This window comes from Vicugna pacos, chromosome 6 (assembly GCF_048564905.1).
Source record: "Vicugna pacos chromosome 6, VicPac4, whole genome shotgun sequence".
Classification (NCBI taxonomy): domain Eukaryota; kingdom Metazoa; phylum Chordata; class Mammalia; order Artiodactyla; family Camelidae; genus Vicugna; species Vicugna pacos.
The window spans coordinates 59,546,047-59,572,211 of NC_132992.1; the positions used below are offsets into that span (position 1 = coordinate 59,546,047).

Genomic DNA, 26,165 nt, shown 5'->3' on the forward strand with positions numbered 1-26,165 from the left:
AAAGACAAGACAGAAAGGTGATTTGCACCAAGTGGGACAACAGGACATTTCTCTCCTTCGGTGTCGGCGTCCCTCATCCTCCCGGACGTGGGGGATTCCAGGACCGCATTTAACCCAGAAACCAATGCGTCCTATTAATTAGTTGCTACGCGTAGGGAAGGCAGTGAAAGGCTTATCTTCTCTTTCCAGCTGGGGCCAATAGAGCCGGGTTGGTCAGAGCTGCCTGGCCCGTGCGCACTAGCCCTGGACCCCTCTGGTCTCTTAGAGCCAGCACGGGGCCCAGTGGAGGTCAAGTCAAAGGGCACGACCGCAGGGTGACCCCCACCACTCTCGCCAGTGCAGTCCGCAGTTCGGCTTCCAAACGACCACCGCTAACACTGCAAAGCTGGAGGGCGAGGAGGGGGCGGGTCGAAGCGGGGGCGGGGCTACGGGGCGGGGCCGAAGAGGCCGTGGAGTGAGTCGGGAAGTGTAGTTCTAAAAACCGCAGTAGCGTAGCTATCCAGGCTCTGTTTGTGGGATATGAACTACAACTCCCAGGAGTATGCAGGCCCAGCCGGGGAGTCCATGCGCAGTGGGCGCCACATTGTATCCTATCAGGCGAGGAGAGGGTGATGTCACCTGCGAGTTGGTAACCTACGAGCGGCTGTGAAGGAAACTGTTTAACCGGATCCCATTGTACCCCGAGCACAGAGCCGCCTTTCCAGCATGCAGGGGCTGCTCAGGTAAGGGGGACGTGCTGCGCCGCCCGCCTCACTCATTCATTAAGTGGCACCGCGCGGTGGCGCGGGGGTGGGCGCGCTCCTTCGGGCCGGGCGCTGGGTTCGCGGCGCGCCCTCCCGCTGCCTCCCCGGAGCTCCCGGGCCAGTAGGTAAATATTAAACCCGTCCTTCAGGTTGGGTCTGGATGGGAACAGGACCTAGACAGCTCCTGGCTGCCAAGCTGGGTTTGGGAAAATGGCTGCAAGCGCGGCGCTAAGCAAGGCGAGCCCAGAGGAAGGCGCCCCCGAGGACCGGGGTGCCTCCTTTCTTTCTTTCTGAGGCGCTCGGATGCCAAGAGAATCTGCAGGCAACCACTCGCCGCCTCGCTGCTGACACCCCGGGGCTGGGACGCTGTGGGTCGCGGCCTTGGATGGGCGCCGCGGGCACTGTTGCTGGCCCGGGAAGCTCCGGGAGGGAGAAACCCGAGGCAGGCGTGGTGGACTCGAAGGTGGAGAGAGAGGAGCAGGGACTCGTTTACCCGTCCGCGCTTGAGTAGAACCCCCACCATCCTTGGCATCCTCACCCCAAGATTCATTCGAAAAGGATGGAGTGGCTGTAATTTAGGCAAAGTTGGACGCCAAAGGTCTACAGAGAGGAGGAAACCCGCGCTGCGGAAGGAGCGAGGGGGTGTTGTCGGACAGCGGCGAGGGGGAGGCTGCGCAGCCTGAGGACCCGGTTCGAGGCGCCGCAAAGCGCTCTCGCCCCCCGTACTTTTGGGTTGGGCGCATCTTGGTTCTCGCACTGATTGCCCCCTCGATAAGGAGCACCTGAGCTAGGAGGAAGCGTCTGCCGGGAGCCCTGGGCTGGGAGGTGGTAAAGTGGTGAGGAGTGTCGAATAATCAAACGGTAAGACTCGCAGTGGGGCAGGAGGGCTGGGTAATAGGTTTTCCCAGCTGGTGGGGAAAATCCAGCTGCTTGTGATCCGCTTGCTCTCCGACTGGAGACGTGCGCAAGGCCTGATAACTTTTATAAAAAGTCCTCTGGAATTCCTTTCCCTAGTACCGTTATTCTTTCGCTTACTTACTCATTCATCAAACCCTTGCTAAAGGCTCAGTTCTCAAGTTGCTCGCAGCCTGGGTTTGGGGTGTTATGTCACTTGCCCCCGTAAAATATTTTAGTGGGTACCGGAAGAGAGTACACCACCCTGAACCCCCCAATCTTCATCCGCAGGAGAGAGTATCAAGAGCAAATGCCACCAGTGACCGTTTTGCTCCCATTGAGGTGGTAGTTTCTTGAGGCTCGAGGAGGACCTAGTGAATTGAAGCGGAGTTTGCCTGCAAGATGAATCCCGTTGCCATGGCGACTCCTGCCGTCGGAATCTTAACTGCTCGCACTGCTGTTTCAATTCGATGTGGCTCTGCGGGCAGCTGGGAGGGCGTGGCCAGTGGGTGTGGTCAGATGCTCGCCCAGAGCCCAGCTGCTCTCTCTAGTCACCGGTTTCACAACCCAGGGCTCTCTCCATTCTCTTGTAAATAGCTTGGACACAGTTTTTAGACTCCTTTCCCTCTGGCTTACCCATTGCTGGTCTTCCACCTCCTTCACTGGAAATAATTGTTAAGAGCCTTTTTCCTGAGACAAACTCTGAAAATTGCAATCAGAAGATCTCTTCCCCCTTTCAGGCTAGCTGCATCGTTTCCCTAATTAACAACGTATGTTGTAGTGTTGGAGGATGCAGCTTTCTCAAGGAAGGGAGTTCTCCTCTGTTATGTGTGAAGAGAGCTCCCTGGCCACCTGTAAAGGTCCTCAATTTGCCCTAGGTGAAATTCACTGGAAGTTTTTAGGAACAAGTAATAACTTCAATTGAATTCTGGAAGTCACTGTCATCCCTTGTGGTTCTCATGAAATCTAAAAGCCTGCCCAGAAGATGCAGGCCCTTGAGAAGGCTGGAATCTAGGAAGCCTGGGTCCTGCTCTGGCGCTGTCATTACTGGCTACCCTATTTTGGGGTAAACCTCTGCCCCTGGGGACCTCAGTCATTGGTGCTGTGGGAAGAGGGGCATTGAGGGTTTCCTAAAGTTTCCTAAAATCTTGTGACTCTAAGGAGGAGTTATTCATTGTCTTTTATTTTTCTCAAAGAAATCTGAAGATGAGAGTTTCAAACCCAGCTTCTGACACTATGACATTGGGTTAATATTTCTGAGCCTTACTTATATGGCACAATAGCCTGGCTCTTTGTAGTAATCCTTCAAAGTGGGCAAGGCAGCCATGTTAGTATTTATAAAATCAGTTCTTCTGCTACTGCTACTGCTGGTGCTGCTGCTGCTGCTGCTGCTACTACTATCCCAGTATCTGGACTTCTGTTTATCCTTTTATCTTAGAATTGTTTAGATTTTGACTTTTTATAGATTCTTGATGAATGCAGTTACTTATAATTTATTTGTATTAAGATTAATTGAATCACACAAATATTTTGCTTACCTTCATTTCATACCAGAGTGTATTATCACAGATATTGCAGTTAAGGGTGGTGGGGAAGTGTATGTCTTTGAGCATCTATGCATGTGCATTCGTGTGCAGGTAAGTGCTTCGTGGATGCCGCATGCCAGGTGGTAGCCATTCATCTCGTGTTAAGTATGTGGCTACATCCCCATGAGGAAACAGGATGGGAAGTTGTCACTCACTATTTTTGTCGTAGACCTTAACATTGACTGAAATCTCCTTCAGTGATCTTTTTACTTCTTGACTCCCTATAATTCATTAACAAGTCCAATGTGAGGGGTTTTCCCTACTCCTTGAAGGTCTTTGAGAGCAAAGTCTTTGTCTCATTTATCCCTGGCTGTCCAGCATTTAAAGCAGTGTTTGACCGTTGGTAGGTGTTTTATACTTACTGAATCAGTACTAACTATTAGAACCGTGATTGGAGATCAATGATCTGTATTCTCTACATTGACAGTTCTCGCATCAGTTTTAATATTCCTCTTAGCTTTCTGTCAAGCAGTTTCATCTCAGCAAAAACCAGAACTCCTGTGTAGCATGTGATTTGAGGTATAAAGATCTTTTCCTGTGTTTGAAATAGTCAAATTGTAGTTATTTGCTTTTGGAATACATTCATCCACATAGACTTTTTTTCCCCCTATAATTCTTTAAATTCTTATTACCCCAAACCAGACATTTCTAGATTTCTTTCCGTTGTACTGTTCTTGGTCCAGATAACTTTCCCAGGAGGTATAACAGGAGAATAGGGAGAGAGATCAAGGCAAAGACACCTAGAGACTTTTGCCAGGCACCATTTGGGTTAGAAGAGTGGTCAGTAGCTTTCTCATTTGGGGTGGATTTTTTCTATAAACAGGATGAGTTGTTCAGGCTGGCTTACGTGAGAGGACAACAGGGTAAGAGACATTTGTCCAATATTTGTAGCAATCAGTTATCATTCAGTAAGTCAGATTCTGTAGGTTTTCAGAGTATGAATTAGTGAGGAGGTGTGATAGTAAAGAGGGTGCAGTGGGTCGTGTCCTTGGGTGGTGCTTACAGGAGCTCAGTGAATAAGTGCCAAGGAATTTGAATCCTGGCTTTCTAGTTTTGTGGACACGCCTCTGGGTGTTAAGAATTCGTGTGTGTCTGTGTGTGGTTTTATTTGAGCTCCTTTGTTTTTTGTGTTGATGTTGTGGTTCTCAGAACAAATAAGGTATTTACAAACAAAACATAGTTAAGATGGAAAGTGTTTGGTTTTGTAAATATTTGGGGGATAGTATAAAGAATGGCTTTGGCTTGAGAATCTTGAGATCTTCTGTGAAATCACTTAAAAAGTTACAGCTGTTGGGTCAGGAGAAACAAGCTCTTCCGACAAAGATTGGTACCACTAAGCCTTAGGTGTTTGGTCCAGGAATTAATCACAGAGCTTGTAACTTCTGTGAGGCCCTCCCAGGCTTCCTGTCATGCTCCTGGTATTTCCAAGTGTTAAGTCTATCCTTATGTTGCAGGAAACAAAGCAACTTTGCCAACTTAGGTTAGCAAACTTGTTTCGTCTCTAGAATGGACGGCAGTCAAAATGAAAATTCTTCTATTTTGTGATTTTTCGTCTTTGGATAAGGAATGTAGACTACTGTCACTTGTTTTGGCTTTACAGTTTCTAACTTGGTAATGGGGAGAATCTTGTAAGTGAATATTAAACAACATCAGATCATAGTGGTTTCCCCGAGAGTTCAGTTTAGAGGCAACTGATAGCACAGGTAATATTTAAGAAGTTGGTAAGGAGGGCAGTTTCTTTATGTTGGCAGAGAGGGTGGGATAGGCTGGGGCTGTCATGTTCTCTCTTGAGGTTACGTTCACTTGGCAAGTCTTTTTACATAGATTGTGCTTAGAGTGGCTGATAGAGATTGGAACTGAAGGATGGCTCTGAAGTGCCCCTCCTCCCCTTCCTCCAAGCCATCACTTAGGACCCCCGCTGAAAGAGGGACAGATGAAGATGAGATGCAAGTTGAGTTTGGTGACCTACATTCTACTGTAGTGGACTATTTCTGCAGAAAAAAAAGTGTTTACCTTTTCATTTTCTGGCATCCTTTCTACTGTTCCAAAAACAGAGAACTGAGCACTTTGGAGTGAGTTTGCATTCATAGTACACATGTCTAAAAACGGTTTAAATGTTAAGTCCTAGGAGCATTGGCAGCCAACGTATGGAGCCTGAGCCTCCCCTCACCCCACCATTAATCTGAGGGCACCAAATACACCCCAGCCTTGGTGGCCTTATTTTCCCTGTTGATGTTTAAGCACGCCTGGTTTCTACCCCTGTCTGTGACTCTCTGGAGGCGCCCCTCATCTGGAATGTGCACTCTTCTGAATGGCTGCGTTCTCCTTGTGCTCTCAGATCAGGCTCGAGAGCCGCAGCTTCTGGGAAGCCTTCCCTGCCCATCCCTGTGCTTTCACCAGCCCCCCAGCCCCACACAACTGAACACTCAGAGCTAAGGGACACTGATAGTCCCGGGGATGTGAGGGACTGTATGGGCCAGGCCTTTCCTGATACTCGACATTAGCTCAACCACTGACTCCTCTCTACAGCTGTATGAGGTGGGTACTGTTATCACCGTTTTACAGCTGAGGAAACTGAGGCGTGAAGAAGTTAAGGAGCCTGCCTAGCTCAGGTCGCACTGCTGATGACTGGCAGACCGGTTCTTTACTGCTGCCCTCCCTGTTGCCTCCCTCTGGTTTTCCTACATTATTCTTTTCTCTCCATCGAGTTGGGGAGGGGGTGCAGCTTCCTTTGTGTCTCTTAGTTCTGAAACAGCGCTGGCTCAGTAGGTGCTGGCTTGATTGAGAGTGAAATGCTTCTTCACTTAGGAGTTTCTTAGAGTTGGATTTTCTGGAACAGAAAAATGTTGCATGAGATTAAAAATGTTGCTTTTGCATATTTGAGTGATAAAAATTTTTGAATGCCCTCCTTTTTGCTATGTGAATGACAGGCAAATTATTTGAAAAAGGAAATGCTCTTACATGCCGTCTCTGAACATTTGGAGTCTGTCCAGCTTTATACCCTATTTGTTAACTCAGATAACTTTTTGGTAAGTTGAATCCCTTATCTGAAGAAGGCACTTCTCACCCAGAACAGGGCCACAGAAGCCTGTCTTGAGAGTTAAAACTCCCATAACTTCTTACCTTCCCAAGTCCTTGTTGTCTTTTAACATAAATTGTGAAAACTCTTTTGAAAAAAAAGTAATGAAAACTTGAGCAGTAGTCAAACGTGTACCTTGGATATTAAAATAAGCTTTTTTTCCCTCACCTTAGCAGAGAGACTTATTTATTTTTACAATGGGGCAAATTTGGTGCCAAATATACAATTGCAGTTCTTTTAAACCATAGCCACTATTGTGAATTAAATGTGGAAAACTCGGGAAGCAAGTTCAATTTCCAATGTAGTTGGTGTGATTTCCTGACATACAATAGATCTTTCGCTTTTGGCTTAACACTGGATGTTATGCCCCTTTGACAATATTTAATGAGGACAATTGAATAAAACACAAACTGACATTTAGGGAAATAATAGGAAATTTATGCCCTAAGAGCATATTACCAGGAAAGGAACATGAAAACAAAAGACTTGTTAGCCCTTAGGCTGCTCAAAGATAATATTCATTCAGCAGACATTCATTTCAGAAGCTTTTTATTTAATTCGTCTTGTTACATTGCCTAAGTATGTCATTCACCTTTAGTAATATCCTGAGCTCATTCTGTTCTATAAATTGCACCAGGATTGGAGTTGAAGGTTCCTTGTATTTCTGCCAGGCACACAATTAAGGTCACCTATTAAACTGGTCTTTGTCCTTCTCATTTCTGGGGGGAGAAAACCCCAAAACCTATCTTCTGTACGATTGGCAAACATTGCCCATCTGATGCTCCGTCTGAGTTTAAACTTCCAAGTGTAGGTAGCCCAGATCCAAGCTTTGGGCGTTGTCTGAGCAATACAGATGCCCATCTTTTGTTTTTTGAGATGAGTTCTTACATTCTGGCTTACTGGCTCAGCTCAGTTTGTTAGTGACGTCTAAACCAGGTCAAGGGCATGGGTTAGCTTTGCCTTGTCTTGGAGCCACAAACTGCACCTGTAATCCTAGTCAACTTTTTTCTTTTTTTTTTTAAACTCATCATGCTCTTAGTTACAAAGGAGAGTAGACAGTGCCTAGACCCTGTGGATATATCTGTGCATAGCTATCCTCACTAGGGGCCAAAGATGGTGCTGTATTATAAAATTAGCTGATGAAGTTCTTTTGTTTTTTCTGATCCCGTAAGTTAGGGGCAAGGCTTCGCCAACAGTTTGCCAAGGAATTACATATATGCTTCTGACAGGTGGCAGATATATCCTTCTGATATATCCTCCTGTGAAGAGTGGGCCAGGACTAGGGGCAGCTTCCTAAAGCACAGCCTTGGTCTTTTCCCGTTCTTGGTGGGGTGACCACAGTCACTAGTGAATGTGTTGGTGCCCCTTCGGGGCTTCACTCTTCTCCCATGAAGCTCCTGCAGATTTGCACCCTGGAAGAAGAGTGAAGAGTCGTGGTCAACATCATTCACCAGGTGAGTGAGGTTGTTCATGTGCATCTGGGCTGAAATTTGTTTTTGTTTCATAGAGATTGGATAAAACCAAGCAGCTAGCTATGAGTTAGAACCTATAGTTCTGTGACAAGAGTTAGGCTAGAGACCCTTCTCAATCTTGAGAATGTATTACAAAACTTATTGTGAAAAGGTAAAGGAAATGAAATGGACAAGTTAAACTATACGGAGGTCCTTGCTGCATTCTCTACTCTTGAAAGTTGGTGAAATCGTGGATATAGAAAATATGGTTTTGGCCAAGGTAAATGATTTAGGAATTGAAAAAAAATGCTGCCACAATTGCCCCGTATTAGTGGAGGCTATCTGATTTAAGATAATGGTGGTAAAAGAAATAATAATAACAGTTCTGTTTGTTTCCCATTCTGTTTGGGTGTGGCAATCTTGTCTGCAATAGAGGTGTCTCCCCTCCCACCCCACCCTGCTCCCTGCTCAGCACTTAGTAGTCATTCAGACTAAAAGTCAGAGGGTGTGGAATGAATCTTGTTGAAATTGAAGCCGGTAGCTGAGGCTTCATTGTGCCCTTAAATATTTTTGTATTTTTAAAATTAAGGATAGAGATTAGGTTGGACTAGAAAACCTCTGTGACCCATATAGAGCTTGACACTCAATGAGTAGGTGACACTTCCAACTGAAGTCCCAGGAACTGTGGCAGGAGACTGCCCCGCCTGACGCTTTCTGCTAAGGGACTGATTTTAAAAAAGAAGAAAAAAATATGTATACAGATAGATAAATAAATACAAAGTTTTTAGGTTGATCCAATTTCTTTACAGGCTGTGACTGAAGTGACTTTTCTTTTATACTGCACCTTTTCCTACTATACTCCTTGGATTGTAATTTGAGTCTGAAGGACCAGTGACCTACTTCCTTGCCAGTTTGGCTCTCACAGCCTCCCTGTGGGCAGACGGGGATGGCTGTCCCCGGGGGGCCAAGCTCCACACCAGGGGAGCCACACTCCCCGACCCTACAGAGCAGTACGTCTTTCCCCCTTAATCTCCTACTGAGAATAGGGAGCCGTGTACAGAGGGAGCGAGAGGATGGCCTACGTGTTCATTCCCCAGGCTCAGATTGTTTTTCTGATGGAACAAGTTGGGGGAAGTAGGTGGAGGGGAGGACAGAGGGAGCTATTGGGTTTCACTTATCTTATCGTTTGTTTCCCTCTGGATTGCCTTTGTTTATACTGTCTCCTCAGGCCAGGAATTCCTCCAACAGAAAGCATGTGTCCATGCAGGGATGTTCAGATTGTTGCTTCCTTCTCCTTGTGCTCCGTTTGCTGACTTGGCTTTCCTCTCCCCAGCTCCATCTGAAGGAGGGCTAGAGGCATTTAACCTGCTTACAATGTTTCTGTTACACGAAAAAGAGATTATAAAACAACGAATTGAGGAAAACGGGTTAATAACTTTTCTGATAGGGAAAGGGGAATGCTGAGTAGGTTTAAATTCAACGTCTACGTATAACTTCTTGATGTGGCTGGAGAGTGTAGACACGGATGTTTGACACCTTGAATGCAGTCCCTTCGCCTTTTGGTTGCTGCTTGGCAGTGGCACAGAGGGAAAAGAAACACCAGTTGAGTTTAGTTTCAGATTTGGGTAATCTTGGCAGTTCTTTTAAACTTCCTGGGCCTCTGTTTCCTCATCTGTGAAATAATGTGAAAATTTAAAGATTTTATGAGAACAGTTTCATCTTAAAATAATGACCTCACTTATATGGTATTGTGTAATGTTGATGTAATGTCCACTGGGTTTCCCTACAAGGGAGATCGGTGAGGGGGAACTCTATTTTTTCACCTTCAGAGTTTCCAACGTTGGCCCCTGCTCTAGACTCTGTTTGTGGCTGGCTCTAAACTCTCAAAATCTGATCTCTAGGCTGTTCTCCTTAACTGAACAGCTTCTAGTCGCCTTCCCTAGTCCTGGGGCTCAGGAAGTCCTATAGGACATGAGGAATGATGCTAGACAGTGTCTTTGGGTGACCATCCAGTTCTGTTTCAATTGATAGTCTCCTTGAACCAGAAGTTGATTACCACCATTGGCACACAGGATGGATGTAGCCAGATACCATGTTTTATTTGGCCAATGCAGTGTTATTTTTAAAAATGGAATGATTTTAGCCAGCTTTTACACTCTGATTTGTCCCTGACCTCACCACACCCTAGTGCCTCATACACAGCCACTTTGTGTGATATTTCTTTACCTCCTTGGCCCTTGAAGGCATTTGAGTTTTCAATCCCCATTTTAATCTAAATTAAATTGGAATAAGAGTCTCTTCAAATGTTTATCCAGCCGTGGGCTGGCAAACCTGCCCAATCCAGGGTTTCTCAGTCCCAGCACTGTTGGCATCTCAGATGGGATCATCTCTGTGGAGGAGGCTGTGCTGTGCACTGTAGGGTGTTCACAGCATCCCTGGCCCCTCCACACTAGATCCCAGCAGCAACCTTGCCCCCTGTTGTGACAACCAAAAATGTCTCCAGCCATTGCCAAATGTCCCCCAGGGGGGCAAAGTCGGGCCCAGCTGAGAGCCAGTTGACAGATTTTGGATGGCCTGGGAACTTTAGACATTGGACCAGGCTTGGATATTTAGGGGTAAAGAGGAGTTCATCTGGGAAACTGAGCTACCCTGCTGTTTTTTATTTATTTGGGTAGTTGGTTAGAGCAAAGTAAAGGTCAGTGGATTAGACCCTTTGGGGTCACTTCTCCATTCTTCCATGACCACAGCCCGGGAGGCCAGTCCACAATTTAAGGACATGTTCTTGATCACAACAGGGAGACACTGTGAGACACTTGATGCTGGGTCAGGGCAAGCCCACCAGAGCTAGTGGGTAAACAGCTTTGAAGCCCCATGGCCTGTGTTGGTAGGTCAGTAAAACTATCTGTGGACAAGGAAGATGCGGCTTTGGGGAAAGAAAAGGTCATCTCTGTCATTGTCAATGGGCAAGATGCTTTTTTTGGAGGAAAAAAAAAATGGGGCCATCAGCTTTTAAAAATGACAGTTTACCTCAAAATCAGCAGTGAGGGAAGAGCTCTAAAAAGGATTAGCAGCAGACTGATGTTCCTTTTTTTTTTTCTTGTCTCAAAAAAGATTGTCTTTAAAATGTGACTCAAAAACGTGGGCTTTGTGGGGATGAGTATAGCTCAGTGGTAGAGCACATGCTTACCGTGCATGAGGCCCTGGGTTCAATCTCCAGTACCTCTATTAAAAAATAAATAAATAGAATAAAATTTTTACAAATTAAAATTTAAAAAAAATTAAAGAAAACAACAACTTGGGCTTTGGCAACACTCAAACTTGCCTTGCCTCTTGAAAAACGTCCGTAAGTGTTTCAGCATATAGAGGGAGAATGTTGAGAAGTTTTAATTAACTTACCCAAGCGCAATCCATGAGCAACTAAGCAAAGCTAATGCTTAGGGAAGCACACAGTTTGAGTTAAGACAAAAACCAGAGTCTCTTCTCAGGGGTAGGCGGGACTTCGGAAGGAATCCATGCTTCTTCCTAAATGCTGTTTGTTGGTTCTGTCTCCTGGATGGGCATCAGAATTCTCTATGGTACTTTTAAAAGGAGATGCTTAGGGGCTCTGATTCAATAGATTGGGGACCCAATCTTCAGAATTCTTGAAGCTCCCCAGGTAATTCTGATGTTTAACCAGTACTGAAAACCAGTGGGAAGAGCACAGGATCCTGGTGTTTGGGAAACGTGGTTATAGCTACAGATGTGTGCTGGGCCGGATGGTTAAATACACAACTTCATTTTCAGTTTTTTTGTATCTGCTTTGGTGTGAATATTTTGTTACTTTTCTAGAATTTTGAATTTGTAAAAAGGATAGATCTTTTACATATGGTATAGTGTGCATTACCTGATACCTGGACCCTAATGCTTATAATAACCTTGAAGCTTTATTATATTTTGGCAGACTTTACTGCAAAATTTGTGGAAATTATCCTCTCCTTTTCAAAATGCTTTCCTGGGAGGACTGATTTTGTGTATTAACTTATTGTTTAAAAGGAAAGGAAACAGAAACCCAATCACAAATGGCCAATACCATGAGTGCCTTTGAGATTAAAGTGGCTGGGAGAGGGGTAGTAAAAGCTCTTACTAGCTTCTATTCTAGAAAAATCTAGATTCTAGATAGGATCTAGATATTTCACAGCTAGGTTTAACTCAGTGAGTTTCCCATCAGATTCTTCTCTGGCTTCATAAACATGAGGTAGACTCGTTTGTTGCAAGTTTCCCGCCTTAGCCTATGCCATGGGCCATCATGGAGGACTTCAGAGTCCCAGAGTTATAACTACCGAAGATGAAAAATACAATAAAATGTCTCCTTTTGTTTGGATTTTACTTAGAGTTTCAGATTAGATCCAAATTTCTATCAAGCATAGAAGGCACAAATGAATAGCTAAGTTTTAGGGGAAAATATTATACTGAGCATTTTATGGACTGTCTTATAAACTATGAAAGTGACACCTTAAAGCATCATTCATTCATTTGGCAGGTAAATATGTTTTGATACTGGGTGTCAACATTTTAGAATGCTGTTTTAAACCTCAGGTTTTTCCCTTTGGAATATAGAACTCTTGTTTTACTAAATAAATTTCAGGTCATCCTTTGTCTTCAGCTTCTGAAATAAACAAATTACGTTGTGCAATAGGTGAAGACTCTCCCCAATGAAAGATTCTTTGCTTTCACTGGCAAGTAGTTTCATGTTTTGCTTATTTGGATCATGTCCATGTTTTCAAAGGAAAGTTCACAGCATCAGTTATAGGAAGCAATACATGGACAAAGAAATAGTTGTGATAATGCCTTAATATTTATGGACCACCTGATCCATGGGAAACTTTGTTATAATGAAATTTTTTGTTGTAATAGAATCTGGCTCATATTCTCATAACTCCTAATTATGGGCTGGGAAAACTTTGCACTATTTTATACCTGCTGTGATGATAAGCTAAGGTTTTGGTGACACATTTGGCTTATCCATAATTTGCTTTAAACTTGTTCCATTTGATTATTTTGCAGGATTTTTCTGCCTTAGAAGCCTTCACACTGTAAAAAGCACTCAAGTATGTAATCTTGCCTGTAAAGCTGTGTGTGTTGAGTAAAGAATATTTCATTTATAAGGGATTACGTAGCTCAAGGTTTCTCAAATTTGGATTCATGATCCTTTGAGAAATACTGCATTAAAAGTTAAATTGCTGCATATTTAGGTACTCACTTGGTGCCACTGGGACCATAAACTCATGTGTAGAGATAGACTTTGAGGTACTGCAGTACTATTCAGGTATAAGATGCTTTCCCAGATGTATTAGTTTTATTGCTGCATAATGAGTTATTACAAATTTAGTGTCTTAAAACTCCACCAAGTCAGAAGTCTGGGCATGCAATGGCTTGGTTCTCTGCTCAGGGTCTCACCAGGGTAAAACTCACATGTCAGTCAAGGCTACAGTTCTCATCTGGGTCTCAGGGGATTCCTTCGTGCTCACTGGTTGTTGGCAGAATTTATTTCCTTGCGACTGCAGAACTAAGAACTACTGCCTGTTGGCCAGGGGTAGCTTTTAGCTCCTAGGGGCCACCCACATTACATGCCACATGGCCCACGTTGGAAGTTTACATATGGATGTTTGGTTTCTCCTAGGTTAGCTAGGGCACATCTCTATCATTTCTTTTCTGCAGTCCGCCAGAGAAAAGGCTGAGTTTTAAGATCTCACCTGATTAGGTAAGGCCCACCCAGGATGATCTCCCTTTGACCATATACTGTAACATAATCACATGAGAGTGATGTCTCATCATATTCATAGGTTCCACTCACCCTCAAAAGGTTATGGGGTGTCATTTAAAGTTCTTCCTATCACACCAGATAACAGGAATTATGCCACTATACTGCTGATGGTTATTAAAGTAAAAATCCAAAATCCAAAAATGGATGACACTTCACAAATATGATTCAGGAAACCCCTATGTCTTTTTAAAATATCTTCCCTTCAGATTTATTGCTTTCCATTCCTACTTTTCTTGTTTCAAATAGAGTGAAAATGAAGATTTTAAAAAGTTTTATCATTAAAATTTTCTACACACATTCACAAACACATAGAATGACTAATATAGCTAATATGAGACTCATCCATATACCTACGGCTTCACCATTTATCAGTTCATGACTGATCTTTCTTTTCTACCTCCAGCTCTGGGATGATTTTAAATTCCAGACACTTGATAACCTCATCTGTAAATATTTTAAGAATTAGTATATGTCCAAATAAAATGAGGACTCTCTTTAAAAACGTAACTAAAATGCTGTTATCATACCTAAAATAATTTATATTATTTCTTTAAAATTACCAAACATTTCGTCAATTTTCAGATTTACAGTCGACTTTGTAAAAAGTTTGTGCAGCTCAGCATTCCGATTAGGTTCATACATTGCAGTTTTTAAAAATGTCCCTTAAGCCTCTCTCAATCCCATGTAGTATTTTTCCTTGCAACTTACTTGTGAAAGGAACTGGGGTATTTATCCTATAACATTTCCTATAGTCTGGACCTTATGGTACAACATCTCTGTTTCCTTTAAATTAGTTAAGATGAAAATAATGGATGCCATGAACCTGTCTGGTCACTAGAGGTAGAAAAACTTATTTGGTAAACAGAATGTATAGATATAACTTACTAGAATCCATATGTGCATAGACATTTAGAGGTATATTTGGGAGTAGAGCAAGCATATTAGATTTTTCAGATTCCTATTGAGAGCAGTGTAAGTGTTATATACTTAAAGTGAGTGAATTAGTGCAGTTTAGATTCTTATGAAAAAGATACATCTGGATTCATTAAGTGATACTTGGATTTGTTTAGTCCTTCAGCCAAAGTGGTTTTGTTAAATAGGGTTTTAGCTTCCACAAAAGAAAAGACTTTTTTTAAGGGGAAAGATATTTCAGTTTTGAGTTTTTCAAAATAACCAGCTTTTTTAAATTGTGAAAATCATGAAATAATTGCATTTCTATAATAGAGTTTTGCTAGTTAGTCCATATCTGTAGGTTCTCCAAAGACATGCCCTTTGTCCTCAAAGAAGATGATATATATTTTAAATACTCACCACTGGAAAATGCTATTTTTAAAAATGCAACATGTAACATTGTTTTCGGAGAACAATTTTATATGACTGCCATTGAAGGAAAATAGAAGAGGTTGTCTAATTTAAATTTTGTTTTGGAGGGGAAAAATAGTACTGGGTTGAGAAAAGCTTCATTAGGAACATAATAACTTAGCATAGGGGATACAGAACTTTTTCTGTAAAGGGCCAGATAGTAAATATTTTAGACTTTGTAGACCATGCTGTTCCTGTCAGCTATTCATTGGCCTAGGAAAAGCAGCCATAGACAATATGTAAACAAATGGATGTGGCAAATTGGGAAGAACTGACATCTTGACAATATTGAGTCTTATCCATGAACATGGAATATTTTCCACTTATTTAGTTTTTTTCTAATTTAGTTCATCAGAGTATTTTAGTTTCCCTATAAGAATCTTGTATGTGTTTTGTTAGGTTTATACCTATGTATTTCATTTTTATGGTGCTAATGTAAATAGTATTGTGTTTTTAATTTCGCATTCCACTCATTCATTGTTGGTATGTAAGAAAGCAATTGACTTTTATTATTAACTTTGTATCTTGCAGACTGTTTTTTTGTAGTCTTTATCAAGCTGGGAAAGTTTTCTTCTATTCCTAGTTAACTGAAAGTTTTTATCATGAATGGGTGTTGGATTTTGTCAAATACTTTTTCTGCATCTATTGATATGATTGTGTGATTTGCTTACCTGGGGTAAATACCACTTCATTTTGGTGTGTAATCCTTTTACATGTTGGATTCAATTTGCTAATATTTTGTTGAGGATTTTTATGTCTATGTTCATGAGTGACACTGGTCTGTAGTTTTCTTGTAATATCTTTGGTTTTGCTATTAGTGTAACACTGGCCTCACAGAATGAGTTAGGAAGTATTCCTTCTGCTTTTATCCTCTGAAAGAGATTGTAAATAGTTGGTGTAATTTTTTCCTTAAATATTTGGTGGAATTCACCAGTGAATCCATCTGTGCCTCGTGTTTTCTGCTTTAGAAGGTTGTTAATTATTAAGCTCTCTGTCTTTATTAATCTTATGACCTGTAATATACAAACTGATCTGTTTGTAGATAGTTGATGCTAAAGAATTATTTTCAGAGTTTAAAAAGAAGGTTCTCAAAATTATAAAATAAACATGTCAACAATTTTTATTTAGCTTATTAATTAGTGAAGGAACTGGTAAGATGTCAAGACCAGTTCGAAGGAGAATTTGAATGACATATATATGTCTGTTTGTCTATCCACCCATCCATCCACAATTAGAAATGCTAAAATAAATTTGATAGTAGATATAAAACTGGTTAATACCCTGAAGGGCTATAAAATGTAATGTTTTCTTTTCTACATGTATATAAATCTACTGTATCTCTACTAGGCAAAATCCATTTGCTTTGTTATAGGTAAAAGCCATTCATTACATTGCTGTGTGTTTTTTTTAACAAGTTAATTCCTACTCCTACAGAGCTATGGGTCTGCCCAGCATGTTCTGAAACTTTTTCATTTCAGGACACTTTGATCCTATTATATATCAGAGACTCCAATGAAATTTGTTTGTTTAATATGTTAATCATATTGGCATTCAGAATTGAGAAACTTTAAGACTTAAGGTTTTCATTTAAAAAAATCAATAATGAAAGCTGTTGCGTGTTACCTGACTGATGATTTCATCATGAATATTGGAACTTTTGGAAAATTACACTGTACACCTATTGAGAGAATGCGAGAAAAAACAGCAAGTAACATCTTAATATTATCATGAAAATAGTTTTGAACTTGTAAACACCCTACCTAATGAGATCTGAGACTTTCCAGGGCTCTCCCAACCACCCTTTGAGAACCACTGGCCTAGTTAGAAGGAATAAAAAAAAGTCGAATCTAATCCCTGGACGACCTGCTAGACCACAAATAGCACTTCACTGAAAAGATACCCAGTAATCTTTTTTGACCATTTCTAAATCTTGGTTTTTCTTCCTAACAGTAGTCCCTTCTTTGACAAATGTTGTCCTGCCCTGTATGGGGAATTCTCAAGGCTACTCTAAAACTATTAAATCAGAAACTTATTTTATTTTTTAATTGTAAAATTAATACAGGTTACTGTATGAAAAAATAAATAGGAAAGTATAAAGAAATAGAAAAAAATCTTACAGAAGAGGCAAACAATATTAACATCATTGAAAATATCTTTATGAAGGCTTAAAAATAAATCATGTATTATTTGTACTCTTCTGCATTCTTCCCTCAACTAAATGTTGTCAGAGCATTTTTCATATTATTAAAACATTTTTTTTTATTTTGGTAGAAAACACATATCATAAAATTTGCCATCTTAACCATTTTTTAAGTGGACAATTTAGTAGTGTTTGGTATATTTACATTTTTGTGAACCAGATCTCCAGAACCTTTTCATCTTGCAGGACTGAAACTCTGTACCGATTAAACACCTCCCCTTTGCCCTTTCCCCCTAGCCCCTGGTAACCATCATTCTCTCTCTATCTGTGAGTTTGACTACTTTTGATGTCTTGTTTAAGTGGACTTATAAAGTATTTGTCCTTTTATGGCTGGCTTATTTCACTTAGCGTATGAACCTCAAGATTCATTCATTGTTTTTTGTAGCATGTGACAAGATTTCCTTCCTTTTTAAAGCTGCATAGTGCTCCATTGTATCTAGAGACCACATTTTGTTTATCCATTCACTCATTGATGGATATTTGGGTCATTTCCAACTTTTGGCTACTGTGAATAATGCTGCTATGAACATTGGTGTGCAAATATTCCTTTGAGACCATGCTTTCTTTTTTCTTTCTTTTTTTTGGATATTTACTTGCAGGTGGGATATACCCAGAGCCTGCCTGGATCATATGATAGTTCTAGTTTTAATATTTTGAGAAGCTGCCATACTCTTTTTCCTTAAGTAGCTCTGTTTCACATTCCCACCATCAAAAGTGCACAGCTTTGTCAATATTTGTTTCTTTCCAGATTGTTTTTGATAGTAGCCATCCTAATAGCTATGAGGGTATTAAAACTCTTAATACATTTTTTAGATGTTAGCATTTATTTCCATTTTATGTGGTGTATAGGGTAATCATTTTCCTAATATTTTTCCATTAAAAACTATTATGACCATCTTTTTCAGATTATTTTCTTAGGATGTATTTCTTGGAAATAAAATAACTGGGTCAAAAGGTATATAATTGTAAAGTTTTTTGTTAAATACTGCCAAATTGTCCTCAAGAAAGGTTTTTTTTCCAAGTGACACCGAATCAGGGTATTAAAACATCTTTCATTTCATCCACATCTGTGCTGCAAATATTATTACCTTAAAAGTACCTGTGATTGAACAACTGACAGAAGTTATCACATTGTACTTTAATTTGGATTTTAAAAATCTGTTATATAGAACTTTTTTCTCAAGGCCAGTTATATTTTTCCTTTCTCAGATAGTCTGTTTGCCCATTTATCTATCTATGTCTCAATGTTTTGAACAGATCATAAAAGAGATTAATTAGCAATGCAGATATGAAGCTACCAGGGCTTTTCACAAACGTGGTAAATAATCGTGGAGCCCTTTTGCAGAAAACATATGAGATCTGCAGGCACATTTTTAAAGGGCCTACGGTATTTCTCTGTGATTAAGGGTCTCTGGGCTGCAGATCTGCATAATTAATTATGTTAACAAGCCCTTTCCTCATCTGGAGGGAAACGTTATGTCAGCTCCTGCCATTTATGGCCAGTTTACATTTCCTGGAGTTTGCCTCAGTGGTTTCTTACTGTAATTAGTTTTTCTGCTGATCGTGAGACTGCTACAGAGAAGGCTTTTTTGAAAGGCAGAGAGAGCAGAGAGATGATAGGTAGTTTTTCCATTGGGCTGAAAATGTTTGGAAGAATGGGATTTAGAACAATGAAATAATCCAAATATTATGAGGAGAGAGGTAGAAGTTTATATTAGAATGGTTTACGTGATAAAAGAAATGTTACACCCAGTTCTTTTTGTTTATAAACGGTGTCACAAAACAGATACTCAGATGCTTAGCTAAAATATTTAAAGCACTGCCCCGCAGCACCCAATATTACAGTAATGCTGTGCCCATCGCAGGCTGATTGGCTTCATGTCAGGGTATCATAAGTCAGTACTGTCGGGATGTGGCTCTTCTCCTATGGTAAGTACTTTAGGTTTATTCTAATTTAAACAGAAAAAAAGAATCCTCTTCCAAGCATTGAGAGAGGTTCCTGTTTTGGATCTAATTTTAGATAGTTATGGCAACCCATAATAGAATAGAATACAGTGTTTCCTAGCACATTTTAGAGAAGACCGCTTATTCAAAATTTTCATGGTTCTGTTCACATTTTTTTTTTTTCTGGAACTCACCTTTGAGGCGCTGTGGCTGGCTGTCCTTATTCAGGAAGTAACAGACAAAATGCACAAGACATTCTGTGGAGCTTTCTGCTGGCAAGAGTTGGCAAGTAGATGGGACCCAGTGGTGTAGGGGTGGTTAGGAAAGGATTCTCTGGAGTAAGGACTAAGATCCAGGGGAGAGGTCACTTTTGCACTTTCCTCCCTGAAACATCAATGCCTGTCTTCCTAGCCTGGAAGAATGGACATTTCTCTCCAGCTGATCTCTTAGTTCGTAGGCACCATCCAAACTGCGAGTAGTTTGTTTCATTATAAAACTGATGGAACAGCATTTCTGAGAGTACCATATGTCTTTCTGAGTGAAGAAATCAGACACTTCACACACACACATTCTCTGGACAAATGACACCTCTAAAGTGAAATGGACCATGAGATGTTTTATCTTAAATTTTTATGTTTTCTTGATTTGCAATAGCAAAATCTTGTGAAATGTCATATGAAACAGAGATTATGAAGTCTTTCGTGACTGGTAAAGTTCAAGGCTAAAATTATTCAAACATACTCTTCTCGTTAATAGTAAGGAGTTCCAAATTATTTTATGAATTTACAAAAAATTGACTTAAAAATGTAAAAGACTCCCCTGTTATGTTCTGATTCAGCCATTCCCTGTAAATTCTTATAAAAGTTTTAGGTGAGCTATATGAGTGATGAACTCACATTTTGTAACTTTCTTTATGCAGGTTTCATTTTTCAAAAGGGCTAGTCCTAAGTGGGTCAAGCTTTGGCAGTTTGTAAGAGATAAGATCGTTAATTTTCTACGGAGATTGGCAACTGTTACTTGGTTTGAGTTTACTGAGATTTGTCAGAGGTATTATTTATCTTGTTCTGTTCTATTGAAGAAACAGTTTTAATACCTAGGCTTAAAAGTGACAATGTATAAGTCCATATTATAGCAATAATTCTATAACTTACCTAGTACACTCATCTAGTTGAGAGGCATGAACTTTTTTGAAGGAAGAAGATTTTTTAATAATATCAAACAGAAAGCCTTTAAATGATCAGTTATCCTACAGAGAACTAATACAGGTAAAGTCAGTGTTTCAGACTGCATGTTATGGTTCACGATGCAGAAAACTCTCCAGTGGGGGAATGTGGATGTTTCAGCCTGCCATCTGCTTGTGTCACTTTGGTCTCTTGGGTTTCAGTTTCCTCACATATAAAATGGAAAGGTTGGGATGAGACCACAGGTTCTGTGACAGTTTTGTCTGCAGTGGCTTTTAAAAGAGTGTTACAGTTACTGAGTTGACCCTGAGTATTCTGTATCAGAAGTCAGGTTGACTGCTTTTTGGATCTGGCAAAATTGAAACCTGGGATGTGTAATTTGCCTAGTAATAAATTGAGTGTAATGACAGAATCGGAGTTAGAACTCAGGTCTCCACTGCCATCACATCCTAGATGGTTCTCTGACACAGCCCTAGATGTCAGATACACATGTCCCTTCCCCCACTTTGTATCCTGCAACATTCTGGGCGGACAATGTTTAATCTACTGCTAATTGAATGTGACATTTCTTTCCTACCCAGCCTGGGCATGGCTTCAGAATCCATCACAAAGCAACATTCTAATAGCCACAGCTAACAGACAAGGGAATCTAACTGGTGTGACTTTGTAGGTAGTAGAATCTTTAAAATAAAAAAGGCTGCTGTAAGTTTTTTTTTTAAGGAGATTTACTTACGTCATTTTATTCAAGTGGAATATTGTTGCTTTCTCTTTAGCAGTGGTTCCCTATGTGATGATTACTTTTTAATTAGAAAAAATTATAGATTCCCACATGACCATGAATTCAGTAACACTTGAAATGAATTTCAGTTTTATTTATCATGCTATATAAATTCATTTGGGAAAATGGGCACATATCTTTGCAATGTTTACATGCTTATGAATGAAAGACTCCTTATGACACCTTTACCCCAGCCCCCCCATTCCCATCCACCAAGATCAGGCATTCAGAAGCTGTTTTTCTATACTACTTTTTTTTTCTTGGTTTTAGGTTATGTTTTTAAAGTAGGATCAAGTTTTTGTTTTAAGGGATCTCATCAGTGGTTTCTATTCTATGTGCTGTGAAATCCCAGTTCCAGGAGGTGCCTCGGGGAGAACCCCCTTGTGCTCCACACCCTGTCCAGCGTTGACCAGCCTGTCTACTTCAAATTCTCCTACATACTGGGCTTCTCCATGAGATTGCATTTAGATAAAGGGTTTCATGGCTTTAAAAATAAATTGAAAGCCACTGATAATCCTACTTTCCCATTTTACACAGTGTTTGGGGGTTACCCTATTAGTTAACACTAATAAGGGTAGCCAGGATAAGGACCACTGTTGTCCAACTTGCAGGCCACTCCTTGTCCCCTGTCCCCTTACCCGAGCTGCTGTCCATAGGACAGTGGAAGATGTAAGCTGACACCACAGCTTAGAGTCCAGCACGTACTTATATGGGAGGAAAAACTGTTTACACTGTAATACCAGGGGACTCAAGTCTGTTTCCATCCTTGAATAAAAGGTTATGTGGTGTGTGTATTTGTAAATGTCTTGTTTGGGTGTGGGCTTCTCTCACTGTTTGGTATGGGTGGAGGGATGGTGAAGCCTGTTTTTTAAGCCTAATTTTATTTTAAAATAGTAATGAGCGATGCTATGGGCAGAAGACAGTTTCCTTTCTCTTTTTCCCTGTGCTGTGTTTGTAACATGCTTTACTTTGTCCTGATTTTAACTACTGCCTAAGCAGTCTCTGGTCTCATTCCTAGATTTTGCTATCTATCAAGGGACAACCTCAGGGTTCATTTCTCTGCATTGGTCCCCTATTGTCATTATGAAATCGACATGCCGTCAAGACATCAGCCAGATTTGATACTGAACGCACCTGGTCTGAGCTGCCTTGTTTTTTTGGCCTGGGATGTTAGCTTGAAGCCAAATGTCCCTCTAAAGCTAGCTGTGATGTTTAGGACTTGCTTACCTCAGTTTACCTTGCCCATGTGGGGCTGTGGGTGATTCTGAATAGTTGGAACAGGGGTCTAGTGACAGTTTGCAGAGGGTGCTGTGTGGATCCCGGCTCCATACCTGGGTGCGGGGTGCTAAATGTTTCTGATTAGATTCTTCCAGGTCTGTGGGGCCCAGGCAGACCCCTGACGGGCTGCTTGCTTCCTCGCCCTCCTGGGCAAGTTCATCTCCTGGGCAGAGATGCTTTTGTGCTAACTGCGGCAGAGCAACCATTTCACTTCAGTCAACAGTTTCAACCTTCATATTTACCATATATTTTAACAGATTTGATGCTGAGAAACTGAAATGACTTTCTCTGGACCAGATCACTTTTTACTTAAAAGCAGAAATGCCCAGGGTTAGGAAATAAAAGAAAGAAAGAAAAAATACTGTAAGAGAGTTTTCCGTCCAAAAACTGAAGCTATCTGCTGTCTTTAACAAGAGGTATTTCCCCCTCATCTGTCGGCCCTTTAACAAGTCTTTTTTCTTCCAGAATAAATTGAGGGTGGCTAACTGCAAGATTATTGACCACCTAGGGGAGGACTTTGTGCAAGAGCTTTAGTTATCATAGCTCATCACCAACCTGCTGGAGACTCACCAGGTTCCCTTCCAGGGGAAAAGCTTGATGAGTAACGTGCTGAGTGTGAATGGCCCCCAAAGTGTATACAAAGTTAATGTGCTTTGGTGGAACTAGTTCCACTAATGGTCACTTAATTTTCTTCTCAAGGCCGATTGGGAACTGGGGGGTTGTTAAAATGTCCGCTGCACATGTCTCTGTCACCAGAATTATTGATTAGCTTGCTGTGGTCACAACCAGAGTGACTTCTATTTCAGGTAAAAAGAGTAGGAATGCAACCTCAAGGGTTATTACCCAGGAGCTGTTTCTTAAAGGCATCCCTAGAAATCTGAGTAAGATCTGTAGTCGTGTTAATGGTAATGTGTCAATATCAATTTTCTGGTTTTGATAATATTTCATAGTTATGTAAGATATTACCAACTGGGGAAACAGGGGACTTTTCTGTACTTCTTCTTTGATTGACTGATTGATTTTGCGATTTCTTATGAGTGTAAGGTTATGGCAAGATTAAAAAGTTAAAAGAAAAATGTCCTGAGAAGAATTACCATTCCAGGTGAGACACTTCTGGTCTTATATCTTTCATTCCCTCCTTCCTCCCTCTCTCCTCCCTCCTTCCTTCCTTCCTTCTTTCCTCAGCTCTACTGAGCTATATTTCATATATATAAATCACCTAATTTAGAGTATAGTTAATTGGTTTTTTCCCCCACAGTTCATTGTGTATCTGTAGAGTTGTGTAACCATCACCACAGTCTACTCCTAGAACGTTTTCTGCTTTCCAGCAAGGAACTCCATAGGCATTGGCCATCATCTGTGTACCCCATCCTCCCCCCACCCCCATCTCCATCCCAGGCGACTATTTATCTGCTTTCTGCCTGTATGAATTGGCCTATTCTGGGCATTTAATATAAATAGGGTCATAAAATATGTGGTCTTTGGTGACTGGTTCTTTCATTTAGTGTAATATTTTCAAGAGTTCATCCATGTCAGGGCATGGGTTGCCAACATGGTGGAGTAGCAAGACACATACTTATCCACTCCCATGAATACACCAAAAATTACACCTACAGACCAAACAATTCTCACAGAACACCTACTGAGCTTTGGCAGAATATATCTTACTTTGGAAATACAAGAGGATTCCTCACAAAAATGGATAGACAGCAAGTTTCTTCTGTGTCCACAGGGAACGATATTCAATATCTTGTAGACCCTATAATCAAAAAGGATATGAAAAGGAATATATGTATGACAGAAGCATTATGCTGTACACCAGAAACAGACACAACATTGTAAACTGACTACTTCAATAAAAAGTGAACCACTAAAAAAAAGTTTATGTTATAGCATGTATCAGTACTTAATTCTTTTTGTTGCCAAATAATATTCCATTTTATGGATATACCACATTTTGTTTATTCATGGACATTGTGGTTATTTCCATTTTGTGGTTATTATGAGCAGTGCAGCAGTCATGTACAAGGTTTTGTGTGAACATATATTTTCAGTTCTCTTGAGGAAATAACCTAAGTATGGCACTGCTGGGTCATATGGAGATTCTGTGCTTAACATTTTGAGGACCTGCCAAACTGTTTTCCAAAGTGGCTGCACCATTTTATATTCCCACCAGCAGTGAATGAAGGTCTCAGTTTTCCACAACTCAGGTGTTTTTTAAACACTTTGTTTTTGTTGTGTTTGACTATTTCTTCTTGTCTTGGTGGGTGTGGAAGTAGGGAGCTTGAATGGTAACTTTAGAGGAAATGAAACAAATGAAAATCAAATAAATTATTTTCAGATCGGCTGAGTGTAGCTCTAGAAACCTTTCAACCCAGAGCCTACAGATCTTCCTGTTTGACTGGATATGACATTACCAGGAATTTTGCTTTCCAGCTTTTATTCTCCCTGAGGACAGAAAAGAAATAAGTCTTTTCCTCAGCTAGACATGGAAGGTTCAAACAAACATAAAGGACCCCTGGGTTACTCACAATTCTGCGGGAACGTGTGCTTAGTCTCTGCCCGGAATAGTTTCTCTAAAATCATTCTCTTGGTGCTTCCTCTGTGCTGTTCTCCACCAGAGTGTAACCTAAGAGCTGAATCAAGGTTTGTTCAGCCAGAAAAGAAGCGGTGACTGGATGCTGGTCAGCTGGCACAGGCCGTTGGCAAGACCACTGCAGAACATGCTTTCTGAGGCTGCAGCCTCCCAGGTTTGTTACAGGCCTGCACCAGCTGGCGGTGTTTGCATTTTCCCTGAGCTCAGGATAGCAGGGCCTTTCAGTCCACCATGGTAGTGAGCAGGCAAGTCCGGAGAGCTTGGAAATGGCCCAGTACACCAGTCGAAGACAACATTGTAGCTTCTTTGTCCATGTGGCTGACTTGGGGAGCAGGCAGGGAAAGGAACACCAAGAAATGTCGTTTCTTAGTTCTAGTGTGTAGATCTGACCACTCCCACTGTATTCTGGCCACTGTTGGTGACTTCTGGTCATATATTGGCAAAAGGCAACCAGATTATTTTGCTGGCTGAAACCATGCTATAACAGAGAAGTTATAAAGGCTTGCCTCTTGTGACCACCTTTCTCATGTTCCCCCTATTTTTTTTTCCAGAAAAGGATATATATTTTTTTTATTCAAGTTACCAGAAATAGGAAATGAGAGGGGGGCCCCAGGCTGGAGCAAATAATGCCCCCCCCACCAATTATCTTCTTGCAGAGCAGAACTTTTTGAATGATGGTTGCAAGAGTGGATTTTCTCCAGATTTTTGTTAGCACACTCAGTGTGAGCCTCTGTCACTCTCCTCGTGGGCGGGACTCACTTCACACAGGTTGTGTCAGTCCCTAGGGCCTCTCCAGGCCTGTCTTAGCCGGCGTCTCCTCATTGAGCACTGTCTAGTCATACCTCCTTTGACTTCCCAGAGTCTCTCCCTGAAATGCCTTACACAGGTCAGGAGAGGAGCCCACATTCCTTTTCCCCTCTCCATTAAAAACTGCCCATTCAGGTGCATTCTTTCAATGTCCTGTGTTACCTCTGTTGAATTGGTATCTCGCTTCCATTAAAAATGTGGTTGGGGATATGTATGTATCTGTGTTTGTGGGTGTGTGGTTTTTGGACAGCTGTCTATTTACCACACCCACGCAAATTGTCTACCCATTTTATTAAGCCTATACGTCATAGATTAGGCAAAAAAAAAATTTAAGTACAGTCATTGCAAAGGTCAGTTTCATATCACCGTGAAGCATTAAAATACTTTAATTTTAGAGTAGCAGTCGATACATTCTCTATTGGCTAGCCCATTGTGTAATTTCTATAATAAATGTACCTGGCTT

General features: G+C 41.1%; 1 protein-coding gene and 1 non-coding gene across 3 annotated transcripts in view; both read left to right on the forward strand.

The window, feature by feature from the left end:
* Nucleotides 1–577: 577 nt before the first annotated feature.
* DAAM1 (dishevelled associated activator of morphogenesis 1) overlaps nucleotides 578–26,165 on the forward strand; it is a 154,497-nt gene continuing 128,909 nt past the window's right edge. Inside the window, exon 1 of one of the 2 annotated variants that reach the window (XM_006199724.4) lies at nucleotides 578–722. The gene's annotated coding sequence lies outside the window, so the exon portion shown is untranslated. Of the gene's footprint in view, nucleotides 723–877; nucleotides 1,605–26,165 lie in introns of those variants that run through there. The other variant, XM_072963131.1, reaches the window with a different exon arrangement.
* TRNAG-ACC (transfer RNA glycine (anticodon ACC)) lies at nucleotides 10,903–10,978 on the forward strand. The gene has a single exon. It is a non-coding gene; the product is annotated as a tRNA-Gly (tRNA).